Source organism: Branchiostoma belcheri, unplaced genomic scaffold, assembly GCF_001625305.1.
Source record: "Branchiostoma belcheri isolate BF01 breed outbred unplaced genomic scaffold, Haploidv18h27 scaffold351, whole genome shotgun sequence".
NCBI classification, from domain to species: domain Eukaryota; kingdom Metazoa; phylum Chordata; class Leptocardii; order Amphioxiformes; family Branchiostomatidae; genus Branchiostoma; species Branchiostoma belcheri.
The window spans coordinates 57,606-67,356 of NW_017803967.1; positions in this window are offsets into that span (position 1 = coordinate 57,606).

A 9,751-nucleotide genomic window follows, 5' to 3' on the forward strand; every position below is an offset into this window, starting at 1 on the left:
TGATAACAAGAAGTAATAAGTATGGAAATGGGTATCAAATGATGTCACATTTATTGAAATTGAACTTCAGAGAAACAGTACAACCTTTAAAAGATCATATTCATATCAGATAATTCTCAATTCCATCAGCAAGTCACATCAATATCAGTTAATACTCAGACACATATCAGTCCAGTCATATATCTACCAGGTAATATCAATCTTAAACACAGGGAGTCATATTCAGCTCCAAAAGGTTATATTGAAAAATTCTCATTCCATCAGCGAGTCACATCAGTTCATACACATATAATTTTCTGTCGAGTCATACATAAATCAGGTCATGTTATGAACACATGTTATGAATTCAGCTCTAAAAGATCATGTCATATCAGATAATTCTCCATTCCAGGGACAGGGAGTCAAATTCCCTCTAAAACGTCATATAATCATACCAGATTGTATAGATAACCTGCAGTAGCATATAGAATAAAAAGGATTCCTCATGTCTGCTGAATCACAGTGGGTCACATAGGGGTACAGCATATCAGAGATAGTGTATATTTGAAGCAAGTACTGTTTTATTATTTCTCCAGCAGTGTTGTTTAATGCCAAAACATGCCATATGTGGTGGCAGACAAGTCCACTATGTTCAGGTTTGTATAGTTAGCCACTTTGACAAATGTTAAATGTCAAACATATTCTTAATTTGATTATCATAGTTAAATCTACACAGAACATGTACTGGTTGGCATCCCGTCAGATGTCAGGTGGCATGACGAATCATTACACATATAACCACTACTCAGGCATGGAGTGAAGTGTCACCTTGGTTCACAGCTTTAGTTTGGACAGCCTGTATATAACAGGTGAGTTACTCCATGAAAAACTAAGGACAGCATTGCGCATGTTCCAGGTTTCAGACAAAGAACAAATCAGGGGTCAGGCAGACAGCATATCTCAACACAAACAACTTTTGCACAAGTTTTGTAGGCATAACAGGCCTCAACACATAGCAGCCTTACAAAATGAGTGACGACAGTCTGCAGAGCACTGTATAACAGCCTCAGCCTCAACTCTTAATAGCGGAGACCGAATCAACGGAGAGGGGGTTCTAACGTCACCGCGCTCTGAGCCCACGTACCTCTCCCTAGTCAGCAGTTATTGCTACTAGGACATGGCCTTTCTCCGCCCCGACACGACCGACTGGTCGTGACGGTACAATGACCCTTCCAACAGTGTGGATGGATCATGTTTTCTACGAGAGGGCTTACAATACTGTCTTGACGGTCACTTCAATACACTGGTCCCTCTTCCTTTTCTCATGGACAGAGGTGAACATCAACACACACATAACATCAGAACACTGTTCTCTCTTCCTTTTCACATGGACAGAGATGAACTTCAACACATTGTTATCTCTCCCTTTCACATGGGCTGAGACAAACTTCAACAAAATGGCTGCGAATCTCAGTTAGACTATTTTCACTTTGGATTGTGCATCAGCTAGTCTCATGAAACAGAAAATGCTGTCAAACCATGACCCAGCAGACTCATCTGAATGCCTTAGACCCCTCGCACACACCCTGCTTTTCCTCAGTAAATGGAGGAGTTACCTGTCCTACCATTGCGGTACACTCACATATGCCTGGGTTGTGCCTATAGCATGATAACTATAAACTACTCCTTTTACAGTTCACAATGTTCACAGAGTTCAAATTGTTCACAGAATTCAAATTGTTCACAGAATTCAAATTGTTAACAGAGTTCAAATGGTTCACAGAATTCAAATTGTTCACAGAGTTCAAATGGTTCACAGAATTCAAATTGTTCACATAGTTCAAATGGTTCACAGAATTCAAATTGTTCACAGAGTTCAAATTGTTCACAGAATTCAAATTGTTAACAGAATTCAAATGGTTCACAGAATTCAAATTGTTCACAGAGTTCAAATGGTTCACAGAATTCACATTGTTCACAGAGTTCAAATGGTTCACAGAATTCAAATTGTTCAGATTAAATTGTTCACAGAATTCAAATTGTTCACAGAGTTCAAATGGTTCACAGAATTCAAATTGTTCACAGAGTTCAAATTGTTCAGAGTTCAAATTGTTCAGAGTTCAAATTGTTCACAGAATTCCCATTGATGAGAATTCACATGAGTTCAGGGTCTCGTTGTCCATCGTTCCCTGAGGTCCCCTGGGTGGGGTGCAACATCAACTACTCCAGTCCCACAATCATCCTCACTATCAGCCGTGTCAGATCCTGAAAAGGAAAGAACAGGGGGCTCGAGAGCCCCACACCGGTGGACCTGCTGTCTAGGTCTGGTCCCCGGGATTAACACATGACATGAAGGAGCATTGTCTCCCACCTCTCACAATCAATGTAGTTTAAACATATATAGATCAACGGTGTCGTATAAGCCCACACGGGCTGGGTGTGGGGAAGCGCACGACACGAAAATGACTTTTCATTCATTCATTCATATAGACCTATATAATAACATAATAATATAATATAATATAATAATATAAAAATATATCTATACACCATTGTTGAGAGCCTCCAGCAGGGCAGCTTTCAGACATGCAACAGTACCTACCGCAGGCAACCCTCGCTTTTTCAGCTCATCCACCAGCTGCTGCTTTCTCATGTTTCTAGGATTTATGTGTGGTGTACCCACCTGAGGAGTCTGACTCTGAGGAGGATTTATTTGCCCTCCTTCGGCGACGTGGGCTGCCTTACCGTGTTCCTTCATCAGGTCGTCATTGGCAAAACGGAGTTTGCACACCTGACACACAGCTGGGAGGAGGATGTCCAGCATCCGTGGTGACAGCTCCCCCTCCATGGCACATGCCATGACCTCAAGTGACTCTACACAGAAGGTGCACAGACTTACCTGCTCGTCGGAATCCTCTTCAACCCTGTCTACATCTGCCCTCACAATCTCTCTACCACAGTCACAATACCCGGGTGTCCCCACCTCACAGGGGACCCGGGGATTGAAGTGTGGCCTGTAGTGAGAAGGCGAGGGGCTGTGTTCCTTCAGGTAGAATTCCCTAAAGTATTCCGAGCGGAAAACTTGATCATACTTAGACTTACCTTCTGTTTTGGAGTGGTTGGTGAGACGGAGGTCCTCCTTGACCCTGGCATTCTTGGCCTCTTTTCCTTGCATGGAGACAACTCCATAGCCTACTCCGTACCTGTCAAAGAGCATCCTGGCAAAGTATTGGATGGCTTTCGCCACCGTCCACACAGTCAGGTTTGCGTTCTCGGGCAGGAATAGGCAAGCAAGGTTGAAGTAGAGGTCAAGGAGTCGCCCCATCTCAGTCAACTCTGCCTCGTTGGTTTCATGCTTGTTATACATAGTTCCAGCATCCCGCAGGAGGTGGGCCATTCTCCCCAAGACATGTCTCTTCACCTTACTTACCTCATCTTCATTGGGGATCTCCAGTGAATCCACCAGACGGTGAGCATATTTTGCTACCCGGATGGCGTTCTCCCCAATGAAGCGTATCTCGTTCAGCTTCCTGTGTCGAGTTGTCTTGTTGGCGTCATGCTCCAGGATCCTGGCAGCAATAGCCTTCATGCCACATCCAACAAGAGAGGGATACTCACCTTGGTCATCCTTGGCACGAGATGACTCCAGTCTACTGTACATGTTATCACTCTGTACAGTGATGTCATTCTCCTGACGCACCCGGTCTCCTGCAGCCTCATTTGACAAAGAACTAGGATACTTACCTTGATACTTACCTTGAGCAGGCCCATTCCTTGCCTTCGGCAAGGAAACAGGCGCTGCTAACACATCAGTGTACTGCTTCACGCAGTCGCGTCTCACAGCCTCGTGGTATACCATATCGTTCCACTGGTGCCACGCATTCACATCAGTGTGGAAACAATCAGGAGAGAAGGCGGAAGCATACTTACCTATGAGAGGAGTACGGAGCTGCCGCATCTTGTTGGCTGCCATGAAGTCATTCCGCTTGTTACGGCGTGCAGACTCAGACAGACAACAAGGCAGTGAGCTCATGTACTCCTCCAGCTTGAGCAGGTCTGCCTTACGCTGCTCATCCGTCCAGGGTTGCCAGGTCACGCCAATCTTACCACCCACAGTGAACATATTGGTCTTAGTCACATTTGCCCAAGGTGAGGGGTAAGTGGCAGCACCTGTGGTTTCGCCGAGTGCAGTGGCAGCCCACGACTCGTCTCCACCAGCAATGAACTCAAACGTACACAACTTACCTGCTATCATGTGTGGCTTCGACTCCAACAGTTCCATCTGAAAAGAGTGCTCTTCCCAGAGTTCCCGCAACACAGGTGACTTCTCAGACTCCCCTACCATGTGCAGCAGGAACTGATCGTCCCTGCTTCTTACCTGGCCACCAAAGTTCAAGCATGAAAGTGTGCCCACACACATGCTGGAATCGCGCGTCTCCGGGGTGCCGTCATCAGCAAAGATGAATATAAAATGGTACTGCTTACCTTTGAACCACCGCAGTTTAGAATGTAGGTGTGGCAGCCTGATGTTCTGGTCCACAATCATGTAAACCAGGGACATCAGAGGCCGCGTTGCACCTACATGGCCTGGAACTGGGTGGATGTGGCCAATATCCATGCTGTCGATTACTGCCTGGAGTTTGGTGCTCGATACCAACCTGGTTTGTCGGAAGTTGACTCCATCAATGTTGGTGTTGCGTGGTACGTAGATGGCTTGTTGGGGGTCATAGACAGATGCGAGTGTTTTGCAATGGGAAATATACTTACGCCGGCTGAACTGTCCTCCAAACTTGGCAGCAAGTGACCTCTCCATATTGTCCTCGGAGGCTTCGTACTTCTTTGTGGTAGAGTCAAACTTCAGCTGCCAGTACTTACCTTTTTTGAAAGACGACAAGAGCTCATCTATTTGCTGGAATGATGCCAGCTCCACCAAGACACCAAATGCTGCAACTGTGGCCCCATCCTTGCCACCATTCACAGCTTCCAGACATTCCCTGGACAGCTTTCTCCTTCTGTACCATGTGTCAGTATGATCTTTCATCATACTGATTGTGGTTGGATTCTGGTCAAGCTTGGTTTTAGCATGTCCCTTCTGCTCTAACACCTCCCTTACCTTCTCATCCATCTGCACTGCTTCTTTGTACTTCGCCTCAATTTCCATCGCCTGTGCATTAAGCCTTGCTTCTTTCTGTGCAAGAAGGTCTAGATCATACTTTACCTGTTCCTGTTGATGAGCCAGACGGTTGGCTACTTCCTGCCAGCCTGCTGCTTCCTGTCTCAAGCTCTGCACACGACCTTCAAGTGTAGAGATTTCTTTCTCTAACTCGTGCTTACTTACCATCAGCTGCTCGAAATCTCTTTTCCGTTTCATCCTAACATGACTAGCATACTCCCAAGTCTTTACCTCATGATCACTGTACTCCACCGATGGCTGTTCAAGGCCCAGACTGCACTCTGCCGCAGTCTCCACGAGACCGGGGTAGCACTCTGCCGCAGTCTCCACGAGACCGGGGTAGCCCTCTGCCGCAGTCTCCACGAGACCGGGGTAGCCCTCTGCCGCAGTCTCCACGAGACCGGGGTAGCCCTCTGCCGCAGTCTCCACGAGACCGGGGTGGCCCTCTGCCGCAGTCTCCACGAGACCGGGGTGGCCCTCTGCCGGAGACTGTTCGAGGGTCACAGCTGGCTCCACAGATGGTTGCCTAGTAATCAATAAAATGTTCCAAAGTTAAAATGATTATTATAGATTCCTATACTTGTACATCAATTTTCTATGACTGGGACTATGACTATGATTGTCCAAAACAGAGTTGACGTAGACAAACTGACCGTATATTTACTTACAAAGTCTCGTGTTCTACATTGTCCTGTAGTGGTTGTACTGCCAGAGCACCATGCTTCCAAAGTTGACCCCGGTGTTCCAGTGGCCGCTTTCTGTCACACAATTCTAAGTGACCCTTTCGCCTTGAACATTGTCTGTTTTTCTTGCGACAATATTCAAACCTGTAGTGAAAATTACAGTTTGTTGTCAGCACATTTCAAACCAGCACTGGTGTAACATTGAGAATTACCTGCACCAGACAAATTTTAGCTGCATCACTCAGAACTTTTAGGATATATGGATCATACTATAGCTAAACCATTTACATTATTTCTCATCCTAGGTAGCTAACAGTTTAAAACACTAACAGTAAAAAAAAAATTCACATACAACTACATATTTATATTACTGGTATAAGGACCCAAACACATTATGAGCCCTGCAAACATACCCTTTCACCATACACTACATTTTCTTCAATCTTTGACAAAACATTTCACAGAAAAAATATTACATTCTCAAAATTTTTGTATTTATCAGAATATTAAAAAAAGCTTACTGTTCTGCAGCCACTGTATTCACAGCATCATGATTACTGGCATCCATGACAAAGATCCTCTCAATCTCCCAAGGAAACCTATAAGGTTGTATGGTACTGTTAGCACATTTTTAATACACAAAAGGTATCAGGGCTTTCCCCAATACAACACTAAACATTACGATGGAAAAAAGGTAGGAACATTTGAAGAAATGTTTGAAAAATAAAGATTGCAACAATACTAGTACCCAAGCCGGCCTTTGTTTGTGAGATAGTTTGTCCAAAAAATTACCAAAAAAACTTGGCTTTTCAGTGGATTATAGGTTAGACTATGTTGAACACACTCAAATACAACACTAAACATTATGAGGAATACAAGGTAAAAATATTTGAAGAAATGTTTGAAAAACAAAGATTGTAACAAATTACTAATACCCAAGCCGACCAAGCCGGCCTTTGTTTGTGAGATAGTTTGTCCAAAAAATTACCAAAAAAACTTGGCTTTTCAGTGGATTATAGGTTAGACTATGTTGGCCACACTCAAATACAACATTATGATGAAAAAAAGGTAGGAATATTTGAAGAAATGTTTGAAAAACAAAGATTGTAACAAATTACTAGTACCCAAGCCGACCAAGCCGGCCTTTGTTTGTGAGATAGTTTGTCCAAAAGTAACAAAAAAACTTGGCTTTTCAGTGGATTATAGGTTAGACTATGTTGGCCACACTCAAATACAACATTATGATGAAAAAAAAGGTAGGAATATTTAAAGAAATGTTTGAAAAACAAAGATTGTAACAAATTACTAGTACCCAAGCCGACCAAGCCGGCCTTTGTGAGATAGTTTGTCCAAAAATTACCAAAAAAACTTGGCTTTTCAGTGGATTATAGGTTAGACTATGTTGGCCACACTCAAATACAACATTATGATGAAAAAAAAGGTAGGATACTAGGAATATTTAAAGAAATGTTTGAAAAACAAAGATTGCAACAATACTAGTACCCAAGCCGACCAAGCCGGCCTTTGTTTGTGAGATAGTTTGTCCAAAAATTACCAAAAAAACTTGGCTTTTCAGTGGATTATAGGTTAGACTATGTTGGCCACACTCAAATACAGCATTATGATGAAAAAAAAGGTAGGAATATTTGAAGAAATGTTTGAAAAACAAAGATTGCAACAATACTAGTACCCAAGCCGGCCTCTGTTCTTGTTTAAATGTTTGGCCAAAAATTACAAAACAAACTTGGCATAATTTTTTCACTGGTTTATAGCTTTATAACATGCATAGCACACTCAAACACAAAAATAAACATAATGAGGAATAAATAAGGTAAGAATATTTGTAGAAATGTTTGAAAAACAAAGATTGCAAAATTATAACACAGTATAATTTACCACTACTACCCAGGCCTGGCTTTGTTCTTTTTTGGCCAAAAATTACAAAACAAACTTCGCATAATTTTTTCAGTGGTTTATGGCATGCAGAGCACACTCAAATACTACACTGATCATGAGTTAGAACAGTACACATAAATCATTATTAAATGGAATAATTTATATAGACTTACCTTTATGGCATAGCTGAACACGGCTACAGTATGTCGGTTGCAGAAAACAAATCGAACAACTGACGCTAACCTCTGATCTGCTCTGACAACTTCTTAAAAGACGTTTGTCCGAACCGCGAGTACAACTGACTTCACACGTCTTGAAATTCACACGTTTTGAAATTAGCGCCACCAACGAAGACAATAGCGCCATGCCAGGGCAAATTTCCATCTCAGTGGCCTCCCGGGGAACAAGCTGCGAACGAGCCGCTCTGATCTTCACCGACGTCCTCATTATAGCTCTAAAACAAACCCTCTCTTCCACGTGAATTTTCAACTAAAACACAGAATCCGTATTTTCAGCAATATCTCACGATCCTACCGCTAGAATTCGACAAAAATACACCCATCGGGAAAGTAAACATCTGGCCGCCATCTTGAAAAAAATTGACGGGATTCTCTTGCGCCGTTATGGAATTATGGGAGAAAACATGCTAGAAAATCGACAAAATAAGTTAAAAACTCACAGACAACAAAAATCTTGCAAGAGAAATGAGATTTAAAGGTCCAAAAGTTTAAAGTATGGATAAAACTTATGTTTGATGCGTAAATTAGCGAAATGTAGCGGTAGGTTAAAGTTCAGTGACCCAAAATGACCTTATGTACGCACATGCAGTAGGCGGGAAATTTGAATCGCATTCCACCTTGTCATTTCTTCTTTTATACATATTTGGGGAGCGATCTAATTTTTTTTGTGTGTGCGTGATTTTTTTTCTAATTTCATAATCGCATCGTGCGTTATATTGGGCTAGAGTTGTGTTGTTTATCTGAACACTGCCGCTGCTCACTAGGCACCGGGTTGTGGGCGGGGCCTATTTGCTTAGCAACGAGGATTTTATCCTAGCGACGGGACCACCGTGCTTAAATAGAAGAAAGGCTTTCTTGACAATAATAATATAATAGTAATTGATAAGTAATATCACTCTTAAAGTTAGAAAAGGAATCTTGGTGTAAGAATCTATTTTTGGGGTATTAAGAATTTGTTCTTGTTTTTTGTAATTTAGAAAGTTGAGCAATCTGATTCTAGATTCTTTTAGTAATGTCAGAGACAAGAATTAGTTTCTTTACTTTCTTGACTTTGAATAATTCTATACTTGTAACTAGCATAGTTTTACTTATCTAGATAGTTCAAGAAAATGATTCTTGTTTTTCTTGGTCAGGTTATGTTCAAGAAAATACAAGAATCTGTGTCTTTGCTTTCTTTTAGACAAAAAATGGTTGAATTAGAAATCAAATTTAAAACCTGAAAGCAAAAAAATACTTAAAGTTCTTCAACGTTTTTGTTTTCCTTATCGAGAAAGTTCAAGAAAGATGAGTTTTTTCCCTGGTAATGTTCAAGATAATGTAAGAATTTTTTTCTTAACATTCTAGCCATAACTGTCATGTGATCTCTTGTGAGCTCCTGATTGGTTAATTCAAATCCCAGAATGCAGTTAGGGATTTTTGAACAGAAGCTGGGGTGAAGTCAGATGTGGGGGCAGTGCTCTGTGCTGGTTACATCTTTTTAGTCAGATATTGATTCATATCGTCGGATTTGAAGTCGAAAATCAAGGTAAAAAGGACCTTGTGAGCATGTGAAGCAATGGTGATCGTGTCGGCTTGCAGAAGAAACCAACTTTGCAACGAAAAAAGGATGGAACCAAACTTATATAAGGTAAGTGCGCCCCCCTCCCCACCAAGAAGAAAAAATCTGTTGACATTGTTTTTAGACTTCATAGCTTATTTGCTACAATTCCATTGGGGTTGATTTCTAAATTGTATCTCTGGTATATTGTAGAGTACAGTGTTTTACTGCATTATAATTATAT